Genomic DNA, 26140 nt, shown 5'->3' on the forward strand with positions numbered 1-26140 from the left:
CCGCCGGCCGGACAGCCTCACTTACCCAGCTCCTGCCCAGGCTCCGGCCTGGGCTGTCCCCCTTCCGCCGTGGGCCGCCGCCTTCGGTCGCCTCCGGGACTCCAGCCGCCTGCACGCACTCCCGATTTTAAAAACAAACAGGCGCCGTCGCCTCCCCGCGGCGCTCGCGGGGCTTCGCCAGCCGGCGCCCCGGAGGCTGGAAGTTTGCTGGCAGGGCCCGAGCGGGACACGCGGGTTGTCACCCCCCGCTCACGATGCAGGAGCTTCGGCGCGCCCCGCGCCCGTGCTGTCCGCCTCGCGAGCACTCTCCCTCCCTCCGTGTCACCCCCAGTCCTGCGATGCAGTGTCAGGATTGCACGGCTCTGACTCATCGGTTGAGCTCACAGCTTGGAAAAAAAAAAAAAAAAGACAGAAGAGGGCGAGAGGCAACAGCGAAGGAGGAGGACTCTGGCGTGCTACAAAGGATTGCACAACTCGAGGCTGGGAGCGCGGAGCGCCCAGCGGCCGGCCGGCGCGCGCGGCACCGCGGCGAGCAGGAACCAGCTCTACCACTTCATCAGCACAACTGTCTCGGGGCGGCCTCAGCCAGCAGGCCCAGCGCCGCCCACTTCCTGCGACCATATAAGGCTGGGGAAGGCGTCTTTAAACCTCAGGCTGCGGCCGGGGCTGGGGATTTCCAACAGACCTCACCTCCACTCACAAGTCGGTCACCACCCTCCCCCCTCCCAGGCTGGCGCCCCCGATGGCTTCGCTGGAACCCACGGGCCACGCTGCTAGTTCCTTTCACACCAAGGTCAGGAGGAGACGGTGACGAAATGTTTGGAAACCCATCGAGCCTGCCAGGAAAGTGTGTGTGATGTTGGGGAAGACACAAGTCGCTTTCTTCCACAAAGAAACTCACTCTGGTTTTGGATTCGGTAAATCATGCACAGTCCTCTCCAAGGCACTTTATTAACAGACTCCCCAGGTTTCACTTTCTGGCTCACCAGCGTCCTGGTGCATGTAAAGGTTATTGAGAAACTAGCCTTAGTCCCTAGAAAGGGCCTCCATCTCCATCACTTAGTTGAGGAAAATCTCCTGGATTTAATTCTGGCAGCTCAGGTCAGAGTTGCTGCTTTTCACTCCATACTCACATTTTCCCCTGCCTTCCCTAAATATCCCCCTGATCGATTCTCTGGCCTAAGCCTTGATGCCCCATTGCCTGACTGGTGGAAAGACAGGAAACATTTTTGCATCTCAGGAGGTTGGTTCTGGCCCCCACATTCAATTCGGCTCTAGGGCCAGGGGAAAATTCAGACGGGGGGAGTCCTGTTCTTCCAAGTTTTTTGGTGGTGGTGGTGGCTGTTTTTCAAGGAGATGGGTCAGAAGGAGATTTTCCTTTGAAAGAAAAACCACCGAAGAATACAGTGTGTCCTGGCAGCCACTTTTCAAAACGCTGTGGCCAGACCTGAGAACCAGGTGCATCCCTCACTTTCTCAGGGAGGGGCAGCAGAATATGATTCTCACACACTCACTGAGCTGACAGGGCCAGGGTGGGGAGTGGAGGGCACAGGCAAAACTTAGATCTTCTGCTTAGAAACCCTGCAAAACCTGCACTTTCTCCTAACGGGCATGGCTGTCCAGTCTTCCAGCTCTGCTGGCTGGAGCACCTGCCTACACCTGGAGGTCACACTGCCCCAAGAGGAAAAGAGCTTATTTCCACGATGTTATGACAGATATGTCAAAATAAGGAACACTTACAACAATCTTATCTGCAAAATACAGATAATTATGCCAGAGGATATCCCTTCCAGTTGAAGATCCAGGATTCTGTGATTATAATAAGTGAAGAGTGGAGCTAGGGAAACCACCTTCTACAGAAAAAAAAAGCCCAGGTTCCCAGATTTAGCATCCATGATGACGGTACTGTTCCTGGCAGTTCTCAGAGCACTTCATATAGTCTTCTGAACAGCTCTGCATGCGAGAATTTTACGCCTCTCATTCTGTGGATGAAAATACTAAGGTTTTCTCATCTGAGGTTCAGAGAGATTAAGTGAATTACACCAGGACACAGGGCAAGCCAAACATCTGTTACCTCTCTGCTCCTCCCTCAGAGGAAGGCAGTGAGCAATTGAGGAACTGCAGTGCTCAGGCATGCAGACCGCCAAGCAGAGGCAAGACTCTCAAGACTCCTGGCAGAGGATCAGGGTAGAGCCTTTTTACTTTTTTCATTTGCCTGATTTCTTCCCTCCCGCTGACAAGACAGCCAAGTGAGGGAAGCAAAAGCAAAGCCATTTGGTCTCCAGTGCCCACTGCTGCCAAGTTCCTCTGCAGACTTGGGGCCATCTTGAGCTCCACTGAGAGCCCAGCCCCTGCAGCTGGCCTTAGACCAGCCCAGAGTGAGCCCCTGAGAGCTAGTGCAGACCAGCCCAGGGATGTTCCCAACCAACCAGAAAACCCAGCTGTGGAGCACATTCCTAGAAGAGCCTGCCACCATGGAGCCAGGACCCAGCCTTCAGGGAACAAGTGGGAGCCACTCCAAAGGGCACTCCTCAGCCCTGCCCCGCCAGGACTTTCTGCCTGTCCCACACCAGGCTGCAGGACCTGGCCCAGGAAGCAGCACATAGGGTGGAGGCAGGTGGCAGGGGAAACAGAGAAGTCAGTGGCCCTGAAGGAGCCTTGCTCACCTTGGAGCAGCACTGCCTTTCACTACAACTAAACTTCCATACTCAGGCCACCTAAGAAAGGAGAAGAGAGAAGAAAAGGGGCACAAGTGTGCAGGGGAGGAGGGCTCAAGACTATACCAAATAGCCCCTGTTTGGCAGGAGGAGAAGTCTGCCTCGAAAAGGCGGGCAGATGAGGCTATGTAAAGAAAGCTGCAGTGCTTCTGGGAAAGCCCTGGAGGTCAGTTTTGCTGCAGATATGACAGTGCAGAATCACTGATGTGTGAAGTGAAAGTTTTGGTTTTAGAAGCTCCAGCCCCTCCTGCAAGCCTCTGGGGCAACCAAGAAGAGTGACCTTTCAGGGAGGTAGGGAGGTGTTCCAGAGACCTTATCCAGAGTGGGATTTTCTCCACCCTCAACCGTCTGTACAAACTGCAGGTAAAAGGAGTACAGAGCTCCAGCTAACAAGGAGTGTGTCTGACGAGAGAAAAACACTCCAGGAAGTAAAGCACCTTAGACAGATTCCTAAACTCTGATTCCCAATGAAGGTAGAATATGGCACTTGAGAGGCTTCCTAGGACTACATCAGCTCTCTGGACTCCACTCAGAACGGTCTGTCACTGCCCTGTGTTTCATCAACAGTATCTAGACCTAAAATCTTCCAAGGGTGAGGCCAGGCACAGTGGTTCACACCTGTAATCCCAGCACTTTAGGAGGCTAAGGCAGGAGCATCGCTTGAGCACAGGAATTTGAGAACAGCCCAGGCAACATGAGAAAACCTGGTCTCTACAAAAAAATACAAAAATTAGGTGTGATGGTGGGTCCCTGTGGGCCCAGCTACTGAAGAGGCTGAGGTAGGAGGATTGCTTGAGCCCATGAGGTCAAGGCTGCAGTGAGCTGTGTTCACGCCACTGCACTCCAGCCTAGGTGAGGGGGCAAGACTTTGTCTCAAGAAAAAAGAAAATCTTCCAAGGGTGAATTTTATGGTATGTGAAGTATATCTCACTAAAGCTGTTACAAAGTTGGGGGAAAATGTTCAAGGAAGCCAGGTTCTCACCTCCCAGCCACCTTCCTCCAATAATATTCTGCTGCCATCATCACTATTTCAGAGAAATGTCTTTCTCCCCAGACTCCATACCTGCATGCCTGTCCTTTTTCCACTGTTCCTCCTCCAATGAGGCCAGCATGCGTGGTGTGTTCAAGTAAAACACCAACCTTTAGCAGAGCCTGGGGAATTGGGAGTGCAAATACTATTGAGGGCATCCCAAGTCCACCATGCCAGGTCCTTGTGTCCCTTATGTTCATGTGTGTCCCTATTGTCGTTTCCCTCTACAGAACTAAAGTATGACCTCCAGGACCTCATTGCCTACAGTTATAACAGAAGAAAGAGAAGGGTGTAGAAAACACAGGGAACTCAGGAAAACTGTCACTCTTACGACCTTTTTAGGCTCATAACAGATGCATCGTGTTTGTGGCATGAAGAATGAAAGGATGCCCACCTTCCAGGGGCTTGAGAAGATCAAAAGGACAAAAAACTACTTTATAACTCAATCATGCTATGTACATAGAAGAGGCTGCAATTATTATTTTAACTGTTTTGTCCTGTATCTCCTCCCCAACCTACCTTATCCCTTGTTAAGAACCTAGTTCCAGGCCCAATGTAGTGGCTCACTTCTGTAATCCCAGCACTTTGGGAGGCCAAAGTGGGCAGATCACCTTAGTCCAGAAGTTTGAGACCAGACTGGTCAACATGGTGAAACCCCATCTCCAATAAAAATATAGAAAATAGCTGGGTATGGTGGCACACACCTATAGTCTGAGCTATTCGGGAGGCTGAGGCATGAGAATTGCTTGAATCTGGATGGAGGTTGCAGTAAGCCCAGATCATACCACAATACTCTAGCCTGGGTGACAGAGGGAAACCCTGCCTCAAAAAAAAAAAAAAAAAAGAACCTAGTTCTTTTACCTGAAAAGACTCCATTGGCCTTAGGGTAACCAGGTAACCCTCTCATGGACTCTGCCCAGAGAGACTTTTTCCAGCATTGACTCAATGTCTCATCATCTGGGGTGTCCTCCAAGGCTTCTCTCCCAGCCCGTTCTCTGTGTTCTTTCCACCATACTTTTCCACAGGACTGTCCTCCCAGCCTGAGTAGGGACACTGCTCTAACAGCTGTGTCTTCTCCTCAGCCCTTTTTGCCAGGTCTTTTCTGAGCAAACCGGGAGCTCACAACCACCCCAGTCATGTGTGCTGATATGGCTCTGCACTGTCTTCTCTTTTACCCTTAGAAAAAAACCCCAGGGGACCCCTCCTCAGCTCACATTGACTTCACCTGTTCTGGGACAGGGCCATGCTTGCTACACCAGCCCACAGCTGTCTGTGTCCCTGGCCCTCCCACCTGCCCCCTCCCCAGCCTCCCTGCCCTGCAGGCCTGGGCCAGGTTCTGAGTGCCTTTGTCAGGCCTGAGAGGGAGCCTCTGTACATGTCCCCAGTTGCTGCTGTCACTCTGGGAAAGATGTCTGGCCGGGTGTAGGGAGAAGGACAAAACAGGTGTGGCTGCCAGGGAGGGCAGTCTGGCAGAGCCACAGGACAGAAACGCCCTTTCTTCATAGAGCGAGACTGCCAGCTTCTCAAAGGCCTCACTTTAGCACAGTTCCATGCCCTCTGCAGAACCAGTCCCAGACAGACTTCCTCACTGGCTGTTCACTGGAGCTTGGCTTCCTTGTGTTGTGGCAATGGGCCAGAAGGAACAGGAACTCCAGAGACTCAATATGTGCAACAGGACATGCTTTAAAGCATTGATTTTAAATGAAAACAAATACTGATACATCATGGACTGGAATCCAACATTCATGTTCATGGGGGTGTACAGGTTAAGAGCACAGGCCGAGACCTGAGTCCAGATCTTGACTCACACTAGTTTCATGACCTTGAGGGAGTTACCCAACCACTCATCTGCAAAATGGGAATGATAAGACTTTACTTAAACAGTGTCTGGCACACATTAAGTCTTTTATAAGTGTTCGCTATCATTTTTTCTCATCTCCTAACTGATTTCCTTGCTTCTAGTTTTGCACACTTTACCATCCACACTGCCATCAGAGCGATCACACCTCTCTTGAGTAGCTCCCATCATCTACTGCATAAAGCTGAGACTGTTAGCTAGACTGTTAGGCACCTTTCCCACACGATCTGGCTATGCCCCACTTTCCAGCCTCAGCCCACACTGCTAAACAACCTGAAGTTCTCCAAGATGCCTGCATTCTCACCCTCACATCTTCACACATGCTCCTTCTCTCACCACCTTGATCCCCACATTAACCCACACCCAGATCTCCCTCCAGACTTGACCTTAATGCCAGCTCTTCCATGAAGCCTTCTTTCATTGACTCCTTCAAGTAGAGGAAGGCCACTGGAGTGTATGCTGTTGGAACCCTCCCAGATCTACTTTGTAAAGTTGGTGCACTGTCCCCGAGGTGCTCTGAGTGTTGACTTCCAAGGACTCACAGCTACCCGCTTCTCAAAAGGGGCCTTTGCTGGGACCAACTCTGTAGTGGTGCAATTCATGCTCCAGCTGCAACACACACCTCCTTGCTTGGCTTCTTCCCCAGCTCTGTCCTGCTTCCCCTCCCCACTTCCTCCCTTCCTCCAGAGAGCATTTCTTAAATAAATCCCATGCACCCAAACATCTGTCTTTGCTCCTAAGGACCAGAACAGCCACTCTGTTGCCTAAACTCCCATGGCATCCTCTGTTTATCTTTACTCCATCACCTACACATTGTTCCACAACTGCTTATTGCACCATATCTGGGATCACAGTGCCATCTGCTAGGATGGGAGTTCCTGAAGGGCACAGCCTAGACCTTCCTCACCTTGGTATCCCTGGTATCTACACAGTGCCTGCACATGGTGGGTGCTCAGTGAATGCCTGCTGATAAATGCATGAATAAAACAGTATATGTGAATATTTAAAGTAAGCAATACAATGTAATAGATCGTAGTTACTTTTATTACTATTCTATTTCATTGATTCTAAGATACACATTTCCTACACTTTAGCATCTCTGAAATCAAGATGCCTCTTACAATTGATAGCTTATATAGTTTAATTAGCAGCTCTTCCTCTTCCTTTTTTTTTGAGCTAGAGTCTCACTCTGCCACCCAGGCTGAAGTGCAATGTCGCAATCTTGGCTCACTGCAACCTACACCTTCTGGGTTCAAGTGATTCTTCTGCCTCAGCCTCCCAAGTAGCTGAGACTACAGGCCCTCGCCACCATACCTGGCTAATTCTGATGTTTTTAGTAGAAATGGGGTTTCATCATGTTGGCCAGGCTGGTCTTAAGCTCCTGACCTCAAGTGATCCACCCGCCACAGTCTCCCAAACTGCTGGGATTACAGGTGTGAGCCACCACACCTGGCCTGTTTCTTAGCTATACAGAAAATAACACTACAGCTTTTTTTTTTTTTTTTTTTTGAGATGGAGTCTTGCTCTGTGGCCCAGGATGGAGTGCAGTGGCACAATCTCAGCTCACTGTAACCTCTGCCTCCCAGGTTCAAGCAATTCTCCTGCCTCAGCCTCCTGAGTAGCTGGGATCACAGGCATGAGCCACCATGCCCAGCTAATTTCTGTATTTTTAGTAGAGGTATTTTTAGGGGTTTTGCCATGTTGGGCAGGATGGTCTCGAACTCCTGACCTCGTGGATCAGCTCATCTCATCCTCCCAAACTGCTGGGATTCCAGGTGTGAGACACTGCACCTGGCCATAACACTACATCTTTTAATCAATGGCTTCTTAGTTTCAGTAGTATATGGTATTACTATTATCAGTAACTACTGAGGCTCAGTCTTCTAGATTCTGGGGCTTGCACTGCAAAGCCCACTATGATGCCGATTATCTGAGCTCAATAGCTGTTGGGCAAACAAGTTGTCATGGGGCTGGGCATGGTGGCTCAGGCCTGTAATCCCAGCCTCTGGGAAGCTGAGGCAGGAGGATCACACTTCATGCTAGGAGTCTGAGACCAGCCTGGGCAACACAGCAAGACCTGTCTCGAAAAAAAAATCAAAAAAATTAGCAAGATAGGGTGGCATGCACTTGTAGTCCCCAGCTCCTCAGGAAGCTGAGGTGGGAGGACTGCTTGAGCACAGGAGTTTGAGGCTGCAGTGAGCTATGATTGCACCATTGCACTCCAGACTGGGCAACATGAGGAAACTGTCTGTCTGAAGAAGACAAAAAAAAGTTCTCATAAGATAACCTACAATTTCCCAGAGATAAGAAGGACCCCTGTGTCCAGACACCTCTGGAAACTCCCATGAAAGTAGGCCCCTGTAACGTGGAACAAGCTCTGCATTGGGAGGCATGAAGAAAGGTTCTAAACCTAGTTCTTCCTCTAATTTTCTGGATGACCTACACGGGATTTTCTCTCATCTATGGAGCAGGTACTAAATGCTTCACAATGGCCTGGCATAGTGTTCACAACTGTAATCCCAGCACTTTGGGAGGCCAAGGTGGGTGAACTGCTTGAGCTCAGGAGTTCAAAACCAGCCTGGGTCATATGGTGAAACTCTGTCTCCACCAAAAATACAAAAATTATCCAGGGATGGTAGTGTGTTCCTGTAGTCCCAGCTACTTGGGGGGCTGAGGTGGGAGGATTTGCTTGAGCCAAGGAGGCAGAGGTTGCAGTGAGACGAGATCATGCCACTGCCCTCAGCACTCTACCCTAGGTGACAGAGAGAGACCCTGTCTCAAAAAAGTTTTAAAATAAAAAATACATGCTTGAGATGATATGAACCTACTGGGTCCAACCCCAGCACCCTGGAGGAAGCCATTTCCCCCATTTTATAGATAAGAAAGCTGAGGTTCAAGAAGGTAAAACAGCTCTCCCAAGGTCATACAGATGGCATTCGACCTCTGGACCATGTGAAGCCTTCTCTCTGCTACATGAAGATACCTCTCTGGACCTGTGTTTCCCAATGAGGAAGTTTAATAATATGAAGGATGACAGACTGGAGCCTCATGGGCCACTTTCCCTCATATATGTTTTATTTGACCCACATATTATGTTTTATTTTAACTGAATTTATTGCCAACTTCTTTTTTTTGAGACACAATGTGTCTCACTCTGTCGCTTACCATAACCTCCACCTCCCAGGTTCAGCGATTCTCCTATCACAGCCTCCCCAGTAGCTAAGACTACAGGCATACACCACCACACCCAGCTAATTTTTGTATTTTTAGTAGAGATGGGGTTTCACCATGTTGGCCAGGCTGGTCTCGAATTCCTGACCTCGGGTGATCCTGCCAGCCTCAGCCCCAAAGTTCTGGGATTACAGGCATGAGCCACGATGCACAGCCTATTGCTAACATTTTTTTAAAATCAGAAGACAAACTAAAAATCAGAACTTCTGGTTTGTCCTGGAAAAAAAATTGTAAGTCTCCTTTTTGAAGGTGGAGCTGAGTTGCACTGCCAGGGAGGGGTGCTTAAGAGGGACGGACTTTCCAATTTTCCAAAGATTCTACCCCTTCCTAGGCTACGAGTCATTGTCATTTATCATGACACTCTGTAATTTCATCCCCTCTGTTCCCTGCTGGCCTCTGACCATGTAATCCCTGGGCCAGATGCATTCCAGTGCCCCCTCCAGCTCTAACAACCTGTAGCTCCTCCCAGGATCTCGCTTGCATCTGCCTCCTGCCCTGTGGCCTCCATCACAAGGGCCCCCAGGGTCTGACCTCTTACTCCCTCCCCAGAGTCACTGAGATGGTAAGCCAGGCAGGTATCGAGATGAGTTAGACAAGATGAGGGGTGGGGCTTGTGAGGAAGAGAGGACTTGCCATTTCCCAACAGGAAAGTGGTTCAAGGGGAGAAATGAAGCAGGAGGCTCTGCAGTCACAGGACGTGAGCAGGGTTTGACACATAAGGAAACATGTGTCAGTAAATCATGGAGAGGAAAAACCTACATCAGCAGCAATTTAGGATATGCAAATTGGAACACCATTAAGGCCCTATTATGGCCCGCCCCAACATGAAAATAAGTAAATAAATAAAACAGGAGAGGTGCTATTGTCAGGGCAGCTGTATATACGTTGCTGAGCTACCATAAACAGTTTAAATCTTTCTAGAATGTGATTTGGCATTGTGTTGCAAGAGAGGTTTTTTGTTTTTGTTTTTTTGACACAGAGTCTTGCTCTGTCGCCCAGGCTAGAGTGCAATGGCATGATCTTGGCTCACTGCAACCTCCTCCTCCCAGTTTCAAGCGATTCTTCTGCCTCGGCCTCCCGACTAGCTGGGACTATAGGCGTGCACCACCATACCTGGCTAATTTCTGTGTTTTCAGTAGAGACAGGGTTTCACTATATTGGCCAGGCTGGTCTCGAACTCCTGACCTCAGGTGATCCACCCACCTCAGCCTCCCAATGTGCTGAAATTACAGGCATGAGCCACCTTGCCTGGCTGGGTTTTTTTGTTTTAATTTTTGCAGATATATAGTAGGTATATATATTTAGTGTTGTAAGAGTTTAAAACACTGACCAGGTAATTACAATCGGCGGACTATATCCCATAAAAATAATCTAAAATGTCACCACAAGGAAGTTTTTACAAAAGATGCTCCATAGCACCTGTATATAGAGCCCATTCAGATTATGGTGCAGTAAGGAAGGGGAACCGAACGAAATGTGAAAGGGTGGACAGAGGGAAACTATCTGATTAAACTATTTTGTGAAGTCATGTTGAGTGATGAAATCAGCACCAAAAAATATGTCAGGCAGACTTATGTGTTAAAACTTCACAGGAACATTAAAAGCAATCAGAAGATAATTCTAAATAGGTGTCACATTTATTATGTTAAGTTGATCGAGATGATTTATACAACAATAATGATGATGGTGATGATGATGATGATGGTGATGATGATGACGTAAGGGTCACTGAACAGGATTCCCTAGTCATCAACATACCAGAGGGCAGGTAGGTCCAGGCCCCTGGCTTGATGAGGAAAGAAGAAGGAATGTAAACTGGAAGAGGAGAGACTGTGACTGGGCAGGGAAGGTGTGGGGAAGGAGTGCCTCCAGAGCGTCCCTTAGCTGGAGAGCTTTGAAATACACCTCTTACCAAAAGAAACAAAATTATACAAATAAACCCACACCAATTAACTTCCAGCATCCTGGGTACTAACTCTACTGCATTGAGCTCTCAATTTCACTAATACTTTATTTCAGCAACCTCTGAGGTGACACCAGTGCTCTTTGTGGGCTAGCCTAGGCACCCAACCACCATTTATAGCATTGTTTCTATGGAAATGTGTTTCAAGCTTCAAAAAACCAAGCTGCTGACAACCCGGGGGCACACACGTGGTCTCTAAATTAGGGAACTGAGAGGAACAGTTATTGCGAGGGCCTGGGCTTAAGAAGGCAGCTTGTTCCTTAGACACTATGGCATTTAATATTCACATGACTAGCAATGATCAGAACCAGGCTCAATGCCACTGCAGGGTGTGAAGATGGGGCCAGGGCATCTAGGAATAAACACGATATTCTAGAAAAGCACAGAGATAGTCCCCACCTCCACTTCCAAACACACACACACACACACACACACACACACACACACACACAGCCATCGTTTGTCATGGAGGACATGAAACTGGCCTGAGTACCCCTTATGAGCATCCAGACATGCCCTGAGCCCATACACTTTCCATTTTCATTCTTACCCTAGTCCACCTCCAGCCACAAGGTTCTACTTCAACCTGATCACAGAACAAAAACACTCCAGTCTTTGACAGGTCTGGAATTTGGCATTAGCAGATATACACTGGAGATAACCAGGGCCCCAGCTGGGTCTGCTGCACACATACTCTGTCCGGCGGAGTTTAGCAGGCTCAAACCTGCAAACTCAAGGTACGCTGGGAGCTCTCCAGCTGCCAGCCACCTGGGGACTCTGCACAACACCAAGATGTCTCTGCCCTGGTCACATTCCTGTGCTGGTCACAGTGACAGGATGATCATGGGCCCTCCAAATAAACACTCCACGTGTTAAGAAAGAAAGGCTCCCCACTCAGAAGAAAAGGCTACTACACACAAGGGGAGTGGTGGTGAGAAGTCCATTCACCACCTCCAGAGATTCTGAGATGCCACAGAGATAGGAGAAGGTGCTCAGAAGTCAGCTGCTCAGCCCCACGCCCATACCTGCAGCTGCACATCCCAGCAGATCTCATGGCAAGACATGGGTCAGAGGGCCCTGTGTGCTAGGTCAGATGTGAACTGGATGGATGTGGCTAGCACTAAAGAGCAACTAAATTCAACACTTCAATTAATATGTGCAACAATGTAAGTGCGCAAGACACTACCTCACTAGGACCCCACCTGGGTTAGAAAAGGCTTCAGGAGTTCAATTAGCAAAGCACACCCTCCTTGCTGCCAGTTGGAACGGCAGAAGAGAGACTCAGCTTCCTCTCCCACTATGGCAGGGGCCTGCAGTACCAGGCAGCCCAGAGGTGAGTGGGCGAGTGGCTCAAAGCCTCGCGTGCTCACTGGGCTGGTTCCATGAAAACGCAGGTGTGAAAATGGTCTGGGGCCCTGAGCCAACTGGGGGTTGGGGGCAGAGTCTACGCTGTGAACCTCAGAGTTACTCAGTTAGCCAGCCTGTGAAGTCAGGCCATCTGAATTCTCCAGCCCCTGCATGCAGTGCCGGTAGCTGATAAGACAGAGCTGTTTGGTCTTCCTGGTAGTAACAGATGGGAGTCCCACCCCCCTTGGCCTCCTTCCAACCCAAATCCAAAGTCTTTGAAGTTAAGGCCTTGTCTTAAAAAAAAAAAAAAAAGATGCTATGTAAATTATTACAGCAATTTCAAACATACACATGCTCTACCCATAACATTTTTGCCTAAACCCAGTTATCTGCATCATGTCAATTTTTACTATAGGCAGTGTAATCAGTTTTTATGCACTTATCAAGTGCACATGCAATTCCGTGTTTTACTTTTTTTCAACTAAATTCATCAACATTTTCCCAAGAATCGACATTATCTTCACATTAATATAACAATGACACAATACTCACTGAGTCTAGGTATCATGAACCCATCAGTTTTGGGTTTTTTTTTTCTATTTTAAGCAATGTTGCTATAAATATCTTTGTTTGGTGTGCAGGAAGGTATGAGATTTAAAAAATAATAATAATAAAAATCATTGTTTTAGAACTCTTTTCCTTTTTAGAATTAATAAATTCTTTATTCTTAGAATAAATTCCCAAGAGCAATACTAATAGACCAAAGGAAATTAACATTTTTTACAGAGCTTCAAGTTCTAGTATATATAATATATATGCATATATATATATATTTTTTTTTTTTTTTTTTTTGAGACAGTCTCACTCTGTTACTCAGGCTGGAGTGCAACAACGCCATCTCAGCTGAATGACCTCTGCCTCCCTGCAACCGCTGCCTCCCTGGTTCAAGCAATTCTCCTGCCTCAGCCTCCCAAGTAACTCGGATTACAGGCACACAATACCACACCCAGCTAATTCTGTATTTTTAGTAGAGATAGCATTTCTCCATGTTGGCCAGACTGGTCTCTAACTCCTCGCCTCAGATGATCCACCCACCTCGGCCTCCCAAAGTGCTGGGATTACAGGTGTGAGCCACCATGCTCAGCCTCTAGTACATTTTAAATATATATATTTGTTCTTTGTGAGTTACCTGCATTATCTATTTTCAGAAGTAGTTTTCTTGACAGCACCTCTCAATCCTACCAATCAGGGTCTACTCTTATAATGCTCTTTTCCCAGCTCTTCAGTGTGCCTGGTATTCAGCATACCCTATGATTGGCGGATACTGGAGGTAATACAATTGATTTGCTACGGAGGGATGAAGAAGGAGGACAGAGAGGTGTGGACAGGAACGTAGAGGCTGGAATGAGTCGGGAGAGGAGAGCAGGCCCCGTGGTGTCAGAAACAAAGACAGATACACATTCTGTCCTTCCCAAAATGATCCAACCCTTCCCTGGACATCAACCCACTCCATCCACCACTCAACCTTCTCCAACCTGATCTTCCAGGGGCCCAGAACAAACACACACATTCGTGGGTTCCTAAAGGGGATTCAGGGGATACCATGTGCTTCTAGGTTCCGGAAACATACTCTGCAAAACATAAGCCTGTGCTCACCAGTGGTCCAACAGGCCCATGTATGTGCGGCCTAAGCACTAAGGGTGGCTCAACTTCAAGAAAGAAAAGTCTTTAAAGAAAGAGAGGCCGGGCGTGGTGGCTCACATCTATAATCCCAGCACTTTGGGAGGCTGAGGCCAGTGGATCACTTGAGGACAAGAGTTTGAGACCAGCCTGGCCAACATGGTGAAACCCCAACTCTACTAAAATACAAAAATTAGCTGGGGGTGGTGGCAGGCACCAGTAGTCCCAGCTACTGGAGAGGCTGGGGCAGGAGAATCGCCTGAACCTGAGAGGCAGAGGTTGCAGTGAACCAATATCATGCTGTTTTACTCCAGACTGGACCTGGGATAATAACAGGAAGCCTCTGAGTGACAACCCCAGCTCCCACTACGAGGCACCATAAAGACACTGCCTGCCAGGCTCCATTCACAGGAATTTTCAAGCAGGAAAGATCCCCCTGTAGTCTAATCCCCTCATTTCACAGAGAGATGGAGACTGCAATCCCTGCTTTGGGGCTCCTACTGCACCCTGCAATCATTGTCAGGAGGATGTGCTCCTCCTCCCAGAAACAGGAAGAGCCACAGCCTGTCCTGACTGCCTCATGACCAAGTTGGGCAGGACTTTCACTTTAAAGAGCCCCAGTCTTGTTGGGCACGATGGCTCATGCCTTTAATCCCAGCACTTTGGGAGGCCAAGGTGGGCGGATCACAAGGTCAGGAGTTCGAGACGAGCCTGACCAACAAAGTGAAACCCCATCTCTACTAAAAATACAAAAAAATTAGCCAGGCATGGTGGCACACACTCAGATGCCTCTTCAGTGTGAGTGGGGTGCCGGTACAGGTTTTACACCCCCAAATTCTCTCCCTACTCTCACCAGGGTCTTGCTGACAGGCCCAAGCAAAGAGCAGAGCAGCCAAGGTGGCAGCCCCACCAGCAGGCGCTAAGGGAGGCTGGAGATGTCATGCAGACAGCCAGCTCACCAAGCACACAGTCCGCCAGACACAGACTAGGTCCTGGGCCTGCCCAATGCTCCCTCACAACCCCTCAGGTGGCCCTTCCGGTCCCTGTCACAGGACACCTACTGTGTGCCCGCCACAGGTCCAAGGTGGTGGGGAGCCAGGCACTCCTGCAACTGACCCCAGCATCCTGCAGGGGGGGAGTTCCAATTGCACGGTGGCAACTCAGGAAGGCAGCATGGAGCAGGTGACTTCTGGCTGGCCCTGTGGGCAGCTGCCAGAAGAAAAAGAGCACTGAGGGCATTCTATGTGGAAGAGATCGCAATAAGCAAAGACCTAGAGCGTATAACAAGAGGAGAGAAGTGCGTCCAGGGGCAGTGAGAGGCTGGCTGGAACAAAAAGGGCCATGCTAGGGAAGGGGCAGTGGTAAGAAAAAGGCCAGAAAGGTGGGCCAGGGCTCAAACAAGGGCACGTACGCCATTCTGAAGAGTGCGGGGCTCCTTCTGTAGGACTTGGGCAGCTCTCAAAGGTTAAGATGGGGGAACATGACCAAAGCTGTGTTTTAGTAAAATAATTCAGGTCCTTTGAGACTTCTTTTCCACTTTAATGCTGCTTTTAGTACATTTTCACTTCATCTGGACAAAAATGGGCAGAGTAAACTAGGCCAGAACCAACACTGGCCAGGAACTAGGAAGGTTCCTGCTCCCTCCCTTTGGGAGTCAACCTGGCCATACTTTGCCTACCAACCCTCAGGATCAGGAATCACTTCCAGTCCAGAACCCAGCTCATGACACATCCAGTTTCCTGGGGGCAGCAGCTTCCCGCTTTCCCAGGGAAGTCTTGAAACACTGGCATCAGAGAGCTGGTAAGTTCAAAACTGCATTTTTCTTTTTTAAGAAAATTAATTCCTCTGTCTAAGATTAATGGAACTGAATGACCAAAATTTAGTCAAGGTGCCCTTGCTTTGAAGAGTTATACCCAGAGGGTCTGAGTGAGGGCAAGAAGGGAGCTGGAGCTCACCTTATCCGACACCTCTTGTTTTTTCTGGATGAGGAAACTAGGCAGGATGTGACAGGTGATGCTGACAGCCCCAGTCAAAGCCCTAGCTCCTTTAGCACTCTCAGACAGGAGACAGGGTAGCATCTCAACCAGGGTGACATCTTCAGAAATGGAGAGGTCACCTGGGCAGCTCAGACACCAGGGGCCTCGACTGTTCCACAAACCAAGCCTGAAGTCAGAACTCCAACTTCTAGTCTGAAAAGCAAAGTGGCACCTCCCAAACACCAGGTGGCTCCAAGAGTCTCGCCCCACCTTGGGGAAGAAGCAGAATTCAAGCTGTAACTGCCTGTTAGAGCCAAGCCTTGGCCTCTGTCCTCGGAAAGCAGCACTGAAGTTTTCCAAGTGGAATCAAATGTGCAGGGAGGATCCAGATGTTGGGATAATCTCCCTTTTCCACTGGAATAGTTCAGATTCCAGAAGAGAATTCCATTTACTAATAAAACACTCAGATCTCCTGGGCATATAACATTCCTGAAGCTCAGTGGGAGGCTAAGGATTCAGAAAGATGACTGAACAGATTAAGCTCAAGATGTGCATGTTGGCCAGGCATGGTGGCTCATGCCTGTCATCCCAACATTTTGGGAGGCTAAGGTGGGAGGCTGACTTGAGCCGGGGAGTTCAAGACCAGCCTGGGCAACATGGCAAAATCCCACCTCTATTTAAATTTAAAACAAAAAAAAAAAGATGTGGATGTTTTCAGTGGCCTAAGGGGGATGCCCTGTCTCCTCTTCCCACATCTAGAACTACCCCACCATCTCAGTTTGAGGGCTAGAATGGGCTCCAGGCTCTATGGGAGGCACCTGTCCACCTGGCATTTGCACCCCTCCCCTGGTTGCAGGCACCTGGGGCTGTGAGTCTTGAGAGGAGGCAGAGCTCCACTCTGCTGGGTAGGCTGCAGCCTCCAGAGCCTTGCTCTTCAGAATCACAATAGCACGAACGTGACTTAAGCAGGGCCAAACACATGCTCAGCCTAAGCTTTGCCTCTGGAGCTAGTGGCACAAAAAGTGGGGAGAGTTCAGTACTCATTTTGGAGGGGGTGGCAGCATCCAGGTCTGCTGGCAGCAGTGATGCCACGTCAGCAGCAGTATCACCCTGGATTTGGTTCCAGTCACCCAACTTCCCATGAGTCCTGATCAATTTTTGAGCCTCGTTCTCCAGCCTTCTCGGACATTCAGTGAGCCACCAGATAGCCTTCCCATACATTTCTTTTCTCCTCAGTTTAGCTACAGTCAGCCTCTGCTGTGGGCAGATCTAAGACCTGGACTATGCCAGCATCTCCTTCTCCCTGCACATGGGCTCCTCTTGCCCACGACCTGGCCCTGCCTGCCCCTTTCTGCATCCCTCCCAGCCATGCTCCACTGCCTCACCACCTGCAGTTCCCAAAGTAAATGGTGTTGTGTTGTGTCTCCAGGACCTTGTCTGAGCTGCTCCCTGGACCTAGAATGCCCTGACTCCCTTTGCCAACTGGCGGACGCCTACTCATTTCTTAGCACTCAGCTCAAACAGCTTCTCCAGGACACCTCTCATTTCATTCATTCCACAGCATTCACCAGACACAAGAACCGTGCATGGCACTGGGGCTGTCCTAAACTTTTCCTGACATGCTTCTCTCCCCTGGCTGCGGCAGAAGTGGGTGACCAGTCCTCTCCTCTGAGCCCAGGAGCCCCCCCGAACGTGCTGACATTGACTCCTGTAGCACTTAACTGTTCTTGGCTTGTGTAGATGTTTGTCTCCCTCACAGATCATGAGTACCTTAAAGTGGGGGCCTGAAGCTTCTTTACCTTCATATCCCCAGTACCAGGCACAGAGCCAAGTACACAGTAAGGGCTCAATCAATGCATGAGTGAGTGAAAGAATAAAGAATTTGATGGAATGCACCTTATAAACCATGATGGGGAATGTCACTACTGTTAGGGTTATAGCTACTCTTCTTTTCCTCCGTAACTGGGGAAGTCAGATCCCAAATGTCATGTGGTCAGCACAGCTCCTTAGAGAGATGGTGGAAGAAGTCTTGAGCCTTTCCACCACCCCTAGTGCAAGTGGAAGAGGGGGTTGGGGAGTGGCTATTGGCTTCTAGGTTGTTCCAGAGCATGTGCTATGGGGAGGCCACAGAGGAAGCAGACACCTCTTGCTAGTCCATTCCTTGCAAGCTTCTTGCAGTGGCCTGCGATGGGGAGGCTGGGGAGGGGACATGGAAGGTGAGGGCCTTAGTGCAAAGTGTCTGCTGCACATGGGCACTGCCCCCTCCCAGCCCCACACCAAGGCTGGGTCAACCCAAGCACAAGTTTTTCATCAGCGAGCCTGGATGATATAGCTGCAGTGCAAAACCTACTCCATGGATCTCCTCTCCATCACACACTGCCAACTTAGTCTAAGAGCCTTCCTTCCTTAATCTCATATGATGATTTCCTAACTTACAGCCCCCATGACCTTCTCATGAGACACAGGACAATGGAATATCTTCACATGTTCATTTAACTTATGCAAATTCAAATGGTCAAGCTTAGCAGAAGAGAGAAGTCAAAAGAAGAAAGGAGGAAGAAGGGAGTTGGGGAGGTTGGAGGAAAAGGAAAAAAAAAAAAACAGAATAGAACAAGGAGAAACAGCCGGGTATGGTTGGCACACACCTGTAATCCCAGCACTTTGGAAGGCTGAGGCAAGTGGAGTACTTGAGGTCAGGAGTTCAAGACCAGCCTGGTCAACATGGTGAAACCTCATCTCTACTAAAAATAAAAAAATTTAAAAATTAGCCAGGCTTGGTGGCAGGCACCTGTAGTCCCAGCTACTCAGTTGGCTGAGGCAGGAGAATCGCTTGAACCCAGGAGGCGGAGGTCGTAGTGAGCCTAGATTGCACCACTGCACTCCAGCCTAGGCAACAGAGCAAGACTCCGTTTCAACAACAAAAAAAAGTGCAACTTCTTCCAGAATTAGAGGAACAGGCTAAGGTGAATTTAAGTATCAAGAACCTGTGTGACTGTTGCCTACCTGGTGCCATCCTAAAGGACTTTCAAGGTTACTCTTTTGTTATATTTTTATATTTCACCTTACATACTGACTTTAGAATTTGACCCCCAGAAAATGCCACTTCACCAAATTCTATTCTCCCAGTGATAGATCCACTCTCATTCAGTTCTTCCCTCATCCCACCCTCTTCCACTTGCTCTAGAGGTAGTGGAAAAGACTCAGGATTTCTTCCAACATCTCTCTAAGGAAGCTGTGCTGACCACACGGCATTTAGGATCTGACTTCCCCAGTTACAGAGAGAAAGAAAAGTGGTCATAGACATAACATTAGTGACTTTCCCTATCATGGTTTATAAGGGACTTTCCCTCAGGTTCTTCATTCTTTCACTCACTCAGGGATGGGTGTGACCTATCTCAGGAGCTAGGCTTGAAGGCTTCTGGGGGCAAGAAGCACATGGGACTCCGCTCTGCACCCTCATTGTGCCACACATGGCTGAGAGCCCTGCAGCTCTTCCATAAATGCCCGATGAGGACGGCTGGTCCTGCATTAACTGGCTGTTCAAGGAGTGCCAGGTCTGTGTTCCTGGGCCTTCTCCTGCCTGTCTCTTGGGAACTGGGAGCATTCCTCTGTCTTCTTGGTGTTGTCCAACCCATGTTCTGCACTAAGAAAACAGTAAGTGATCTTGCTGGCCAACTGAGTCTGGGTAGGAAACTTTGGGGACTTTGATAGCAATTACGATCCACTAAGACAGCCAGGTGCAGTGGCTCATGCCTGTAATCCCAGCACTCTGGGAGGCTGAGGCAGGTGGATCACTAGTTAAGAAGTTCAAAACCAGACTGGTCAATATGGTGAAACCCCCGTCTCTACTAAAAATACAAAAATTAGCCAGGCGTGGTGGTGTGCACCTCTAGTCCCAGCTACTCGGGAGGCTGAGGCAGAAGAATTGCTCGAACCCAGGAGACGGAGGTTGCAGTGAGCCGAGATCACACCCTTGCACTCTAGCCTGGACAACAGAAGGAGACTCTGTCTCAAAAAAAAAAAAAAAAATCCACTAAGACTACAATGAGATAATATAATTGTAAAAACTATTAAATACACATCTCACTCCCTTCTTAAAGACCTCTTCTTCACCCCCAGTTTGTTGGGTTTTTTCATTTTAAAGTTTCATCTTTTTAAATCTTTGAGTACTGCCTTAAGGAAACTGAGGAGATGGAATCCTTGGTTTACAAATAGACCTGATGAAACCGGTGATTATGATGACGAATTATCAATGCAGGATGGCCAGTGGAAAGGAAGTATGGAGTTTATGCCTGACTTTTCCATTCAACAGCTGTGTGAACTTGGAGAAGAAACTTATCCTCTCTAAGCCTCAGTTAAAATGAGAGTTAGCACAGGTTTCCTTCTGGGCTTTAAATCCTTAACCAGGGGATTATCGGAGATATTGTTACTGCAGTTACTATAAAACCGGGGCTGGATGATAATAGTTCGTAAGATCCTATCCAGTTCTAAAACTTGATTATTTTGTAAAATAGCAGATTTGAAAAAATGTTGATTAAATTCAGTTTATATATAACTTTTCAGAAATATGTAAATCCTAGTTTCACCCTTTTATATTTATTAAGAACGTTCAATTAAAATTGACCTCAGGCTGGGCACAGTGGCTCATGCCTGTAATCCCAAGACTTTGGGAGGCCAAGGCTAATGGATCACCTGAGGTCAGGAGTTCGAGACAAGTAGGGCCAACATGGGGAAACTCCATCTCTACTAAAAATACAAAAATTAGCCAGGCATGGTGGCCGATGCCCATAATCCCAGCTACTCTGGAGACTGAGGCAGGAGAATCACTTAAACCCAGGGTGCGGGGTGAGCCAAGATCACACCACTTCATTCCAGCCTGGGTTGAGTGAAAAAAAAAAAGGAATTTACCAGTTTCTATTTTTAAATAAAACAAAATTTTAAAAGAATTTAGCTTATAGGTGCATTTTATGGTATGCAAATTACTTCTCAAAAAAGAAAGAATCTGGCTTATGAGGCAAGATTGTGATTAACAGAGTGAAGACTGGCTGAAGCAACACAGTCCTCCTAGCCAAGTCCAATGCTGGGGTTCAGCCAGGATCTCCCCAAAACTCAGTTTTATAATTTAGCCTAATTTTGTATGTTCAACACCTGTCTTGGCAAAACAAGCATCCAGCCAACCAAGAAGCCTCTCTTTGCCCTCCTCATAGTCTTTTTTTATTTTTTATTTTTGAGACAGGGTCTGTCACCCAGGCTGCAGTACAGTGGCATGCAGTCCTCTTATCTCAGCCTCCCAAGTAGCTGGGACTACAGGCACGTGCCACCATGCCTGGCTAATATTTTTGTATTTTTTGTAGAGAAGAGATCTTGCCATATTGCCTAGGCTGGTCTTGAACTCCTAGGCTCAAGTGATCCTACCACCTCAGCCTCCCAAAGTGCTGGTATTATATGCGTAAGCCACCACACCTGGCTGTCTTCACAAATCTTGCCTGCGAGCTGGTCCCACCTTCTTCTAACAGACTGGTTCCTCAGAAGGCCAGGCCAACCCCAGTAACAAACCATCTTCCCTCAGAACCAGAGCAGAGGCATAGGGCATCACGGGGCAGGCAGGTTGACTGGGACAAAAGGAGTGCCGAAGCTGGACAGACACTGACACTCAGGAAAGAGATGCTGGAAATGGAGCAAAACAATGAGGTGCAAAGCCAGGAGGCTGACAGCGGCTAACAGGCAGAGGAGGCAGGCTTGGCTTCATGTTCAGGACTAAAACCAGGAACCATGGCCTTTGTGCTTGGCTTGGGTGTGTGTGCCTACACTCAAGTGCACAAAATCTGATGGCCACTGCCCTTTGTATCAGCATCATAAAACATATATCGAGACTTGCTATGAGTGGGGCACCAGGCCTGGAGATACAAAGATATATAAAACAGGGGCTTCCAGTTTAGTTGAAAATTATCGCCAGGCACAGTGGTTCATGCCTGTAATCCCAGCACTTTGGGAGACAGAGGCAGGCAGATCACCTGAGGTCAGAAGTTTAAGACAAGCCTGACCAACAGGAGAAACCCTGTCCCTACTAAAAATACAAAATTAGCCAGGCGTAGTGGCGTATAACTATAATCCTAGTTACTCTGGAGGCTGAGGCAGGAGAATCACTTGAAGCCAGGAGGCAGAGGTTGCGGTGAGCTGAGATGGCACCATTGTACTCCAGCCTAGGCAACAAGAGCAAAACTCTGTCTCAAAAAAAAAAAATTATAATATTTATTCACCCAAAGGCTCACTTACTGAGCTGAACAGGGCATATGATCAAAGTCATGTCCCAAAAGAGAAACTGAAAATCCTTAGTCCTGGCCTCAAGGTTTTCCTCAGCACAGGGCCCAGGCTGATGTTGCTGGAGTCCCGGGGGACGCTCGCAGGATGTGACAGGGAGAAATTCTCAAGTAGAGGGACACAAACTGGACTGGAAAGGGAGCAGGACTGCGCCACATGGATGAGAGAAAGGAGGCATTCCAGGCCTCTGGAGAAGCACAGGAGGTAGGAATGCTTGCCATCAGCGGTTTGGCCAAACACCTAGAGTGGGTCACTGGGTCAGAGCCGAGAGGACAGGAGAGCTGCAAAGGCAGACCCCTACGGAGAAGGGCCCAGGGCCTAGAAGTTTGATCCTTACCATGCAGACAGTGGGGAGCCATTGAAGGTTGCTGGGCAGGAAGGTGACCCTGGCAAAGAGGCATTTTAAGTGAGATTACAGAGCAGGACTTTATCCGAAGCTTATTCAAAGCCCTGTGTGAATTTCAAGTGGCACTTGAGACAGTAAGTCGTAAAGCGTTTGCCCTGTGTCATGCAGACGAGAAAAAAGAAGGTTTAAGGGGCTCACAAAGAGATGCTTCAGTAAGAACAAAAAATGAAGAGGGGCACATTTTTAAAAAGGAAGCAAATCTCTAGGACAGAACTGCCAGCCAAGGTGTCTGGAAAACTGTAGCGCGTTTTTACGCGACTGGAATACCCTCTTTAGCTGGGGGTGTTCGGCCTCCTTTTTTGGAGGTTAGCTGTGATGTCAAAACCCTGGGTTGTGGTGTAGGATGTGGGGCAGCCAGGAAGGTGCAGATGAATGGAAATAGCAATACTGGGCCCTGGGCGGCCACCCTTTGAAGCCCACCCTTTCTGGGAGACTCCTGCATCGGCTTCTCTCAGCAGCACCTCGGGGTTTCTGCCAGAGTTGCTGGGTTCCCTAATTATCTCCAATATGTTTTCCTCTTAGAACAATAAAGCTTTTTTAAATCCCTGTCAAGTTTTGAATCAGAGCTTTTACACGGTAGTTCCTAATTGTGCATGGCGAGGAAGCAGACAGGGCTGCTCAGGGGCAGTGAACTGGACAGCAACACAAGTCATAAAGTAGCATTTAGGTAAGGTGGAGGAGGAAGTCAGGATTAAGATTCTGTCTCTGTGTAGCAACTTGGGGGCAGGCTCCCTGTATGGTAAGGCAAAGCTGAGCAAGCCAGAGAAAGGGCCAGAGTTCCACACAAAAATCAGCCAGAGGGAACTGAAGGTGAGGGGCCTGCACTGCTCCAGGTGGCTCCAAAGCTCTGGGGAGGCTGGCTTCCCTCTTTCTCTGGCCTTTGCAAGGGGCCCCTCCCCTCCACTCTCCCAGCCACACTCTGGAGGGCTTTGGTGCACTTTCAGTCTCTGTAAGTTCTACATTAACACAGAGGACTGCAAACTCAAGCTTTGGGGTCAGAAGGGAATGCTCCCCTCTCCTGCCCCCCAAGACTAGCACCAGGCACCATCAGGCCCTCATATGGCAGTCCTGGTCAGGTGATCCAGCTAATCAGAACCTTCACAGTCAAGTTCAGTAAAAACTAAATGTCTCTAGAGCAGAGGGTTGTGCAACCTGGGGTGACTCCGACCATAGCGCTGCTTTGCTCAAACCTCATTCCCCTGTGGCAACTGTGACCATACATGCCAGACTTTCCAGAACTGTCCTGATTTTACATGTTTGTTCTCGAGTTTCTAGAAGCACGCAGGTACCTGCCAGGGACTGTACCCTAATGTTTTGGTTTGACAAATGGTCACTGTGCCCGTGACACACACCTGGCACGAGGCCGCAAAACAGCATTTTTCCTCCAAGTGAAGCTCAGATACTTGGCTGGAAGAAAGGCCAGGCATGGAGAAACTCCAGTGCACTGGAATCATCAGTGCCCGCCACTCTGAGTAGAGAGGCTGCCCATGCCCAGCATGAGGTGGTACCACCTAGCCACATAGCAACCTAATTGGTCCGAGTGCTGCCTGTGAGCATCTCCTGCCTAGGACAGGGAGTAATCAGGTTGAGATTCAGAATGTGAAAACAATGGCCCTGCACAAATCCAATACATGCTTTTTTTTTTTAACTGTATTTTAAATCTCTCTATACAGTTATTCCCCTCAACAAGAAACTGATTGCCTTCTTACCATACTTGCCGGCTTGGCTCCGTTCCTGCAAGGCAGCATTGCAGATGTGCGGACCCCGGCCCTGGTCTGTGCCACAGTCCCTGCTAAGAAAGCAGGCCTTGGGGCTCCTCTGGAGAAAATGTGCATGAATCACTCCTCTGCTCCTCCCAGATCCAGACCACCAGCACAGACACACCAAGTGCCAGCACTTACGAGTTTCCCCTTTGCCCAGAACACAATAAAGGAATTAAGGACCCACCACCTACTAAGTTTCTGCAGCTGACACTTCCAGTCTTAAAGTCTAGCACGCAGGCTCAGTCACACATGGTCTGACGAGTTCTCTTTGCAACTCAGCCTCAACCCAGCCACCCGTGCAATTTTGCTAATTCAAACAGCTTTCCCGTTTAGAGAGGCTGATAGCCATCTCCCATCTCCTTTTCCTGCTGACGTCATTCCACATTTTCTCTGAAGGCAAATAAGGGTACAGTTCCTCGGAGAGTTTTCAGGCTGCTGAAGGTAGGAGTGTAGTAGCCTCCCGAGTCCACCCCACATCACAGGTTTTGGGCAAGTCGTCAAAAGTGAGAGAGAGGGAAAGAACTAAATCACCTAGCTAGGGTTAAAGGGCAAAAAGAATTTGGAGACTGCAGCTCAGAGCCAGATCTATCCTGCGCATTTGCAAGGCAAAGCTGCGTTTTGTTCGCCACCACCGAGGTCTTGCACAATAGCCTGTGTATAAACATCCACGCCAACAATGCCTGACTGTGCAATCACGCTGTAATTACAGGCCGGCAGGAAGCTGCTGCTAGGAACTACACCATTCAACCTCTAGGACACCCCACCTCGAGTCTCCACGGCTCGAACGCACTTTCCTGCACACACCAACGTGTCCCTGCCGCCGCTACAGTTGCAGTCTCACCGCTGGCCCGGGCCGCCAGCCTCGAGTTACTCTGCAGGGATGTCACTAACTTCTGAGCTGTTCTTTAAAAAACCCTGCGCCACGAGGCTACCGAGGGCGGCGGGAACCACCATCAAAGTTCCCATGCACATTCCTGCAGCCTTTGCAGTTTTAGGAAACAGAAAAGAACGAGATGCCACAAAGTCCGCTGGAAGCGGGTTTCTGAGTTTTATATAGAAAACACTCACATATGTACGTGGGTGTGCTGACAGTTTTGATGGCTAAATTGCAAAGTGTTAGGCCTTAGCGATCACTGTCAGGTTCGGGAGGAGGGTGGAGGGGGAGTAAGGAGCATTTCAAGGGGGCTTGGGGACAATTCCGGTTTTGTTTCCTGGAAATGAGTAGGGTTGTTTTCCCAAACTTCCCAGCTACTCTGCTCTTGGTCCCAGGAAGGCCGAGCAAATAAAAGTCGGGGGAAAGTTCCTTTAACTTCCTTCCTGCGCCCCCGACGAGGGCTGACAGAATGAAGAGGTCGTTTCCCAGGGAAGCAACGAGTTGGCTGCGCCCAGCCTGCAGGGATGGGGGCGCGGGGCGGAGGGCTGGCTCCAGACCTAGGCCCCGGAAAGCCCCTTCCTCCCACCCCTACTCTCACCAACGGCTCCTGGAGCTGGCCCGGCTGCAGCCCTGGCTGTTTGAAGTCCCGCAGCAAAGAGGCGACAACACCAGCGCAGCACGGAGCCCAGACCCGGGCTGCGGAGCTCCCTCACTGAAGCGCCCCCGCACCCCGACGCCCAGCTCAACCCGGCCAGCCACATCCGCGCCCGCGCGGCCCAGCCGGAACCCCAGAACTATTCCGAGCCCCACACCGGCGCCGGCTGGAGGGGGCGGCGAGCCCGCGACTCACCTGCGTGCCGGATCCCAGGGAGGCTCGGAGGGGCGCGGGGTGCAGACGAGCGCGACCCGCAGACTCAAACTTTGTTGCTCTCGGGACGGCGCAGTCGTCACTTCCTTGCGGAGCGAGCGGCGCG

The 26140-nt window shown here is 49.3% G+C and overlaps 1 protein-coding gene across 3 annotated transcripts in view; it reads right to left on the reverse strand.

The window, feature by feature from the left end:
• The window catches only part of MIDEAS (mitotic deacetylase associated SANT domain protein), a 71931-nt gene extending 45809 nt beyond the window's left edge, over window positions 1-26122 (reverse strand). The window contains exon 1 of one of the 3 annotated variants that reach the window (XM_035260976.3): window positions 26017-26122. The gene's annotated coding sequence lies outside the window, so the exon portion shown is untranslated. Of the gene's footprint in view, window positions 1-25; window positions 568-24238; window positions 25881-26016 lie in introns of those variants that run through there. The other 2 variants (XM_054240166.2, XM_035260975.3) reach the window with 2 other exon arrangements.
• Between the last annotated feature and the right edge of the window lie 18 nt (window positions 26123-26140).

The sequence above is a fragment of the Callithrix jacchus genome, chromosome 8 (genome assembly GCF_049354715.1).
Source record: "Callithrix jacchus isolate 240 chromosome 8, calJac240_pri, whole genome shotgun sequence".
In the NCBI taxonomy this organism is placed as follows: Eukaryota; Metazoa; Chordata; class Mammalia; order Primates; family Cebidae; genus Callithrix; species Callithrix jacchus.